Here is an 8887-nt window from a genome sequence, read left to right as displayed (position 1 = left end):
AGCACACAGACATTTGGATATTACATAGTTAGCGGCTGTTAATAGTCATCATCCACTATGTGTCTAAAGATTCCTATTTTCATTATACAAAGGCAAAGGATTTAGTGGTAACACTTTACAATAAGGGCTCATTTGTTAGCATTAGTTAGCGACTAGTAAACGAATGATGAACAATTCTTATACAGCATTTGTTAATCTCAGTTAACTACAATAAATGTAGTTTTATGTCTATTTTTACGACTTTGGAGCCTCCTACAGTTACTGTCTTAATTACAGTGGATCGCTGTACGTGGATTTGTTGCTGCTGTGAAGCAATCCATCCTTTTCGTGGAATTCCGTACCCGCTCACAAAACTTGCATACTCCCAGAAAGGGGAAAGTGGGTAAGAAAAACAAATCTTTGAGATCTGTGATATTTCATATTCATCCGGTGTTAATTGTGGTGATTTCAGTGGCTTAATCCTGCATCTACATGTGGTTGTGGAGGTCAGCTTATATAACTCTCTCTGAGGTGGTCATCATTAAGTCAAAGCTCATAAAACATTGTTTAAGTCCATGTTTTATTTCTCACTCATTGTTTTTCTTGCAGGCTTTACGCGGTCCAGCTGTGCCGGTCTCCTGCTCTGTGTTTGTCACCTCAGTCCGTGGCCATTCTGGGAAAGTGAGTGTGAAGAAATGATTCATTTTACAGCAGTACTGTTACCGGTCTCATGAGGGTGACACTTCAGGGGTCAGTGCTTTTTTTTGGCTCTTGGCAGAGAAAAACACTCCCACCCGCTGAAGCTCCACTTCCGATCAAAGACCTAATCCAATTAGAGAACAGTATTTTTACGGAGGAATGAAAATGGAAAAAAGGTTAATTTGCCAACTGAGGTCCGCTTTACTGCAGTGCCACTTTTTTCTCAGAAAAGGAAGTTTTGAGTTTATTTACCTGTGGAGGTAATTCTGTAATTCCTAGAGAAAGTATCCGATGGCATTCCCATTCATCTCCATGGCAGTTCCTCAGGTGGCACATCCTGGCAGAATTATGCAACCTGAGTTTCGGGCACATTTTTTTAGACATCCACCTGGGCCATAAATGCCATGTGACTAATCACTCTGGAATTGCAGGAAATGACATCATGAGAACACTGATTGGCTGACGGCACCACAACAGCACAGTCCCAAATGTGCAGCAGACAGGGAAACATGTATACAATACTGTTCTAAAGTTTGAAGTCAGTAAGACTTTATTTATTTATTTGTTGAAAATAGAAGAAATAAGAGTCTTATGCTCACCAATGCTGCATTTATTTGGTTAAAAATACTATAAAAACAGATACAGTATATTGTGAAGTATTATTACAATTTAAAATAACTTTTTTCTATTTTAATATATTTTAAAATGTAATTTATTCCTGTGATGCAAAGCTGCATGTTCAGCTTCATTGCTTCAGTCTTCAGTGTCACATGACCCTTCAGAAATCATTCTAATATGCTGCTTTGGTGCTCAAGAAAATGTATTATTATTATCTTATTATTATATGTTAAAACGGCTTCAAATTTAACATTGTGCTGCTTAATATTTTTTTGTGAAAATAACTTTTTATTTTATTTTGATGAGTAAAATGTTCAAAAGAACAGCAATAGAACTTGAAATATAATATTTTTTTTGTAATAATGTAAAAGTCTTTACTGTCACTTTTGATCAATTTAATTTTTCCTTGCCGAATAAAAGTATTAATTAAAATAATAATAATTATAATAAAAATCATAACCCTTCAAATGAACAGCAACACAATTCGAAATAGATTTTTTTTTGTAATAATGTTTTTGAAAATAACTTCTTTATTTTTTTAGAACTATTTGATGAGTAGAAAGTTCAAAAGAATAGAACTAGAATTATTATTATTATTATTTGTAGTAATGTAAGTCTTTATTGTTACCTTTTCCTTGCTGAATGAAATTATTATTATTAATATATTAATATAACATTAATTTCTTTAAAAAGTCCATTTTAAGAATCCCACCCCATTAAAAAAAACATAATGTAATATATATGTTTTATACAATATTATGTTTTGTGTCACTTCATTTAGAATAGAAATGCAGCTTTTTGTTTTTGCTCTGTGTTTTGATGGAAGTAATTTTCTCATGGTAGTTAGTAAAATGTGCTCTGCTGCCTTTGATCATTTGAAAGGAATGCAGAGGAAAGTTATGGAAACCAAGCTCAGTTTGTTTAGCTCCAGCTGTAAGGTGCATGTCTCAGCTTTGCCTGATAGTTTCGTTGCTGACATTCAGGAATGTCTCCATTCATCCTCATCTAGCCAGGCCCTTGGGCATCCCCCTTTTTTTATTTCCCATGGTGTCTGCTGTAAACCAAATTCTCAGGCCGAGAGAAGCACTGCAGAGAACTGCATCTGTCAATACATCATCATGAGAGCCAGTTGGCAGCACGCACAGCACAGATCAGCAAGTGAGTGTCAGCATGTTTGTTGGTTTGTTTTCTCCTGATTCAGTCTAGGGTTCACCCCAAAGCCTTCATATACTGTTATGCCACTTACCGAACACACAGAAATAACTCAAGGGTAAATCAAACCTTTTTTTCCCCTCAGATCTCATAGTTATTTTGTGGTATTGTGTTATTATCCCTGTTTATTTTTTTTGACACAGCAGTTGTGTACTACCTGTAAAGACTCATTCTTGAGATGAACCTGCTATAGTATTATTATTTTGTGCAGAACAAAAATTAAAAAGTCACCAACTGGATTAGAACTCCTTTAATTGTAAAACCCAAATTATAAAAAAAATCATTTTTAAATATTTCAAAATGCAAGTAGCAGAATGTTAAACAGTATGGTATTGCTAAAGCAATAACGCACGAGAATCAACAACATGAAAAAAAAAAAAAATAGCAATGCTATTACAGGAATAATTGTTTAACCACTAATGTTGTTCATTACTTGTAGACTTTTATTCAAAAGTTTCCATAAACAAGAAGTTAATACATTTCTTACATTCTTGCAAATAACTGTTTCTATTAAGTTTGTATTTTTTTGTCTACACCAACAAAAAAATATTTCAAAATAAATCAAAGTACTATCCTTTAGTTCGGGAACCAACGTACAAACTGAAACAAAGTAAAATTAACTTTTCAAAATTAACTTTTTGTTTATCTAACTGTTGTATAATAGCAATATCACATTGGCAATCATGCTGTTGGTCTGAATATAAGAACGGCAGTTAATACTTGTGCCTGAATCACAGCCATGCTGATATTCAATGTGATATCGATTCATTTTAACGTCAAACTGACAGAAACATACAGCTTTTTCCTAAAATTCAAGTATAAGAAGCTCCGTCTGATATCATAATCAGTGTTGTTATTGTTAACTAAAACTATTAACAGTAATTGTTAATTGAATAATTAATTATTTTTGTTTATTGAAATAAAACTAAACTAACATATACATATTAAATGAAAAACTTACCCTTACAAATGATTAGAATTGTTGCCTTTGCGTCTAATTGAAATAAAACAAGTTGGAGTACTAAAATTACTCAAACCTGAAGTTACTGAAATAAAAATCAATTAAAACTAAACATATTAAAAATGAAAACTAATAAAAATGGGAAAAAACACCCAAAATTAACAAAAACAAAAAAAATAACAATTACTGAAGTTAAAATGAAAACTGAAATTATAAAAATAAAAGCTAATGTAAAATATTGGTCAATACAATGTATAAATAAAAATATAAACAAATTATATATATATATAATAAATATAAATTATAAATAAATAAATATAAATAACAATGTATTAATAATGCTAAAATAACAAATCAGATTTGATGTTAAAGGTGTTTTTTTAATAATAATAATATAATAATAATAATAATAATAATAATAATAAACAGACTGCAGAAGCTTCATTGCTAAGTAAGGTGAGCTGCTACTGGGCTGTTTTCAGTTTAGCCCCCCTTTTTTCTTCTTCTTTTTTTTTCTCCCCGCTGCCACCAAACGTCTTGCTTAGTTTTAGAGAAAAGACCTGCCTGCTCAGGAAATAAAGATCTGATAAAATGAAAAGGCCATTTCTCTTAAATTACAGGAAATTGCAACTTAGCTACTATACTCCTGAATTACACTGTGTGCTCAAGAGGGAACCCAGATGAAGAAACACATGTTGCCAGACTTAATGTGTGGCAATGCACTTTTAATGGAGAAACGAGTAAATTAAGCTTCGTAAAGACAATGATTAAAGAGCAAGGTGCTTAAGGAAATTAGATATTACTTTATCATAATTAAGAAAATGTTTTCAATGTGACTCACCCAAGAGTGATTTTCATTCCGATAGTTCAACATGGTTATGGGTCCTCTCTCTTTTAATGCCATGTGCAGACTGCATGATTAGGACTGAATGATAATTGACAGTCAAAATGTTTTACATTAAGCAAATCAGATGATTGCAGTTAACGCTGACTTTGAATGTTAGCTACTGTACGAGTGAATCTGAAGGCTGAAAGCACTGCATTCATCTGTGAGGGTTGTGCATCAGGGTGGATTACGCTATAATCGTAGCTGTCACTTAAATGATCCTTTTTGTTATGGAACTTCTTTCCTAAGATGAAGGTAATTTATCTTCATTTTTCACTCTCTTTGCTGTAATCCCATTTCAAATAGCTTGGAGTATTTTGTTAACTTCGTGAACTTGAGCGATTCCAGAAAACTGTCTGAAATGTTGTCTATCAATCATGCGCTCAATCATCTATGAGGTTTCTGGGTGTTCAAACACCATTACTGTCGATTCCAGACAGAAGTCTATCAGCTTCGTTTAGGAAGAGGTTCAAAAATAACATTGATTTTATTTCAGGGAATACTAACAAGTCGAAGTGAGCTGTCAAACGGTGGGCTGGTCTTTCAAGGAGTTTCAAGGTGGACACTGGATGAATCTGGGACTCATGCAGGTGATGTTACTAAAATAGATAGCCTACCTTTCAAATTTACGGATGTAGCGTTTAAATGTACTACCTCGCTTGACAATGTTATTTGTAGCTGCTTTAAATCATCGTGATATAAAGTCGACTGTTAGTAGGACTATAAATCTAGAGACATTAACGAAGTGAGAGTAAATACAAGATTGGCTTTATGCTTGAATCAAGCCTTCAGGGCATGAGCTAGCATTTTGTGAAGCCACAGTGAAAAGATGTTTTAATTTGACAACAAACTAAAGACGTGACAGCTGCCTGACGTCTCCTAAGTGCTTTTAAAGAACGTAAGTGATACAAGAGATTTTCTGTAAGCGCCTCGCTCTACAGATCAGTGGTGTACAAATCATTATTCATCCTCCAAAGAATCACATTGACTTTTTTCCCCAGCTACACTTTTCCACGTTTCTCTGCCCTGGTTATAAATCTTCATATGCCATCGGGCGGAGAAACGAAGGTTGTATCTGGTATTGTTACAAGAGTCTGATAAATCAGGCCGGCCTTGGTGTCAGTCACTGTTTGCAGTGTCGTGTCGCAGCCGCTTCAATTTTTTTCCGGGGCAGAAATTGCATGCAGGTGGGTCAGTGGTCGAGGGAACGGATGGGCAGATCCTCGGATGCAAAACAGTGTTGTCATGACAATGCTGTGGGAGTCAAATCCATTACAAAGCATGATTTATTAATCTATCCTCTCTCTAAAAAAACTAGGCCACTTGTATGGCCTCTTTATGTGCAGCTAAATTGTATTAGCTCCACTTCCTGTTTCTTCCCCCCCACTTTTGTGCTCATTACAAAGTGACCAAATTGAGTTTTAATTGCAGTTTTGAGATGGAAATGAATTAGTACATTCTTTTTTTACCCTTGGGACCTCTATTGCCAGGAGGTGAGTACAGTGGGGTTTTTTTTAAAACGGCTTTGACCTTCTTTTGGGTTTTTCTGTGCTATTCGGGAATATGGTGGCTTGGTGACAGTGTCCGGCCGTTCTGGCCTGAGATTGGCAGCTGTTTTTGCATTAAATGGGGACCTGACTATGCCATCGTTGTGCCTCGATGAGGGCAAATGTGCGAGTGGCATTATCAAACTCTGCACGGTCTAGACTGTCGGCCACACATGGTGATGCTGGTTCCAATAAAGGAAAGCTGCCATCTGTTTGTGTGTACTTAAATGAGGGAATAGAAATGCATATGGCACACATGCTGGCCACAGAGAGTTGAGAGAAAGCCTTCATGGGTGAAGGAATTCCTTTGCGACCTTGCATAGTGGCTGTGCATAACACATTCATCTACAGAGGAAAGGCATAGCATGGAATATAATGCAAAAATGTGTCTCGGATCCAAAAGCAAAAAAAAAAGTATTCATATGCTTATATAATACCTTTACAGTGATATAAAAGTAAATATGTCTTGGCTCATTGCAAAAATAATTAAATATGCTACCATTCAAAAATTTGCGGTCTGTACGTTTTTTTATTTTTATTTTTGAAAGACGTCTCTTATGCTTAAAAAGGCTGCATTTATTTGATACAGTAGAAACATCATGCATGATACAGTAAAAAATCATTCTAATATGCTGATTTGCTGCATAACAAAAATGTGTAAGTTATTATTATTAAAATATGCTACCATTCAAAAATTTGCGGTCTGTACGTTTTTTTATTTTTATTTTTGAAAGACGTCTCTTATGCTTAAAAAGGCTGCATTTATTTGATACAGTAGAAACATCATGCATGATAAAGTAAAAAATCATTCTAATATGCTGATTTGCTGCATAAGAAAAATTTGTAAGTTATTATTATTATTATTATTGTCGTTGAAAACATCTGTGCATAAAAGCATAGATAGATAGATAGATTCTTACTACCCAACTATTTAACAGTACTGTACTTTTTTATTAAGTATAATCTCAGTATTTATTTTTTTTCGTAAGGTTTAGGCTTTAAAAAAACCATTGGTCAGTTTTTATGGTATAGTAACTACAATACAAGTGTTGATATTAAATAAGCATATTTCCTTTTTTATTTGTAAAGCTTGTAATTCGAACCTTGTGATACAAACGTAGCTAATTAGAAACATTACTGATATAATACATAGTTTCTAATAAAAACAAAAATGCAAACCAGATTGCAAAGCAGTTCAATCCAAATCATTACTCAATTCAATAATTTACCCATGCATCCATGAAGTACATTTTACCGATTGCACACTTCCAGGGCTTAATGCGCCAGATGTAATGCTAGATGTAAACAGACAGCTTTCTCCAGGTGCTACAGCTATTGGCTAAAACCAACAATCATTACAAGCATATTGCCTGTGTGAAGTTCCTGCAGTGGGAAATAAAGAGAAAGAGACAGCCGGAGAGAGCCAGGTATTGGACAGTGGAGGTGGAATATGTGTTTGGGAGTGAGCTGTACACTCGGGCAGAGAGGCTAAACGCTATTGGCTGTGCTGTCTGAAGGGACATTAATCTACAGCAGGAACGGTGAAGCTCAGTGAAGTGGGAGCCTCTTAACGCCAGGCTCTTGTCACAAGGAGAATTAGACTCTGACAACTTCCTCTGCTTGGTTAATTGAGGTGATAGATACTCTTGACATTTATCTAAGCACTGCTGAGCAGATTAAGACATATTTTGTTCTCATGCTTCCCTCATATTAGAAGAGGTCACTTGCTGGGGTCTGTTTAATACGCCTATGCAATTAATAATGCTTTAATTCTGCCCCGTATCGCAGACTGTTTTGAGTTCTCTCTTCAACGCCAGATAACACCCGCGCTCCCTCATCACTCTGTTTGCTTGAAATTAGTCTAATCTCTTTCAAGTTCACCCTCCGGGTGTACGCTCTCCTCGCTCGCTTTTTCCACCTTCGTTCTGAAAATTAACCGGATGGAATAAATAAAAAGATTGTTTTCCACAAGGTTTCAGCTGAGGTGCTCATCTATGTGGATTTAATTATTCATGCTATACTCTCAAATGATATCATTTTGATTTTTTTTTTTCTGATAGCAATCAAGATGGATGTAACCTGTTAGTGGGTTCAGCAACATTTGTTTGAAACTGAGATGAACTTGGTGGCTCTGTTCTAAAACAAAATTGACTAATACAAATATGTTCTGAAAACATTTAATTTCATAATGTTCCAATCGAGTAACTAAATCACTGTTTCTGAATGTTTCTGTGAAAAACATCCAATGATTTTTCTTGGTTATGCGCATGTTAACAGAACATTCCATTTTATCATTTTTTCAAACATTATGGGAATTTTCTTTTTGAACTGAACATTCTAAAACAAGGCAAACAATCTTAATAGAACTTTTCAGAAAAAAAAAAAACACATTCAATGAACGATATATAACCAATGTTTTGAGAACATTATTAAAGACCAGATAACTTTGAATTAATGCTCTATTAATGTTTGTTCATAACTTTGAGAGAACCTTGCCAGAACATTAGCTAAAGTTCTGAGAACATTCCCTGTTAGCTGGGGAGCCGACTACATTCTGTTACAGAGCAGGCAATCCAAAAATGCATTGTTGCATTACGTTCCAATCCCATCATGTGTAATTACTGGATAAAGTGCCCACTGGAGGAAGAACAATGTCTCATTGGTAACAGTAGCTGATTTTGTGTTCCTCACACAAACCTGTTGTCAGGCTCTTAAACTGTATGGATTTGGACCGATTTTATGGCGTTCGAAGCTTGACAGCCCCGGTTATTTCCTTTCATTGGAAATCAGCTTGGACATTGTGCTAAACATCTCCATTTGTCTCCATAGAAAGGAAAAAATTGATTATTATAGTTATGCCTATTCATGTGCTCACTTTGTTCAGATTTATATCTCTTCAATAGAACAGATGGTTATACTGTTATATCTTTAACAGGTGGGATCGCTAGTTCTATCATTTATCAGAGTAGCTATGGGCTGCAGCCA

This window comes from Sinocyclocheilus rhinocerous, unplaced genomic scaffold (assembly GCF_001515625.1).
Source record: "Sinocyclocheilus rhinocerous isolate Xijiao unplaced genomic scaffold, SAMN03320098_v1.1 scaffold2021, whole genome shotgun sequence".
In the NCBI taxonomy this organism is placed as follows: Eukaryota; Metazoa; Chordata; class Actinopteri; order Cypriniformes; family Cyprinidae; genus Sinocyclocheilus; species Sinocyclocheilus rhinocerous.
Note: the sequence above shows the minus strand (reverse complement) of the source record.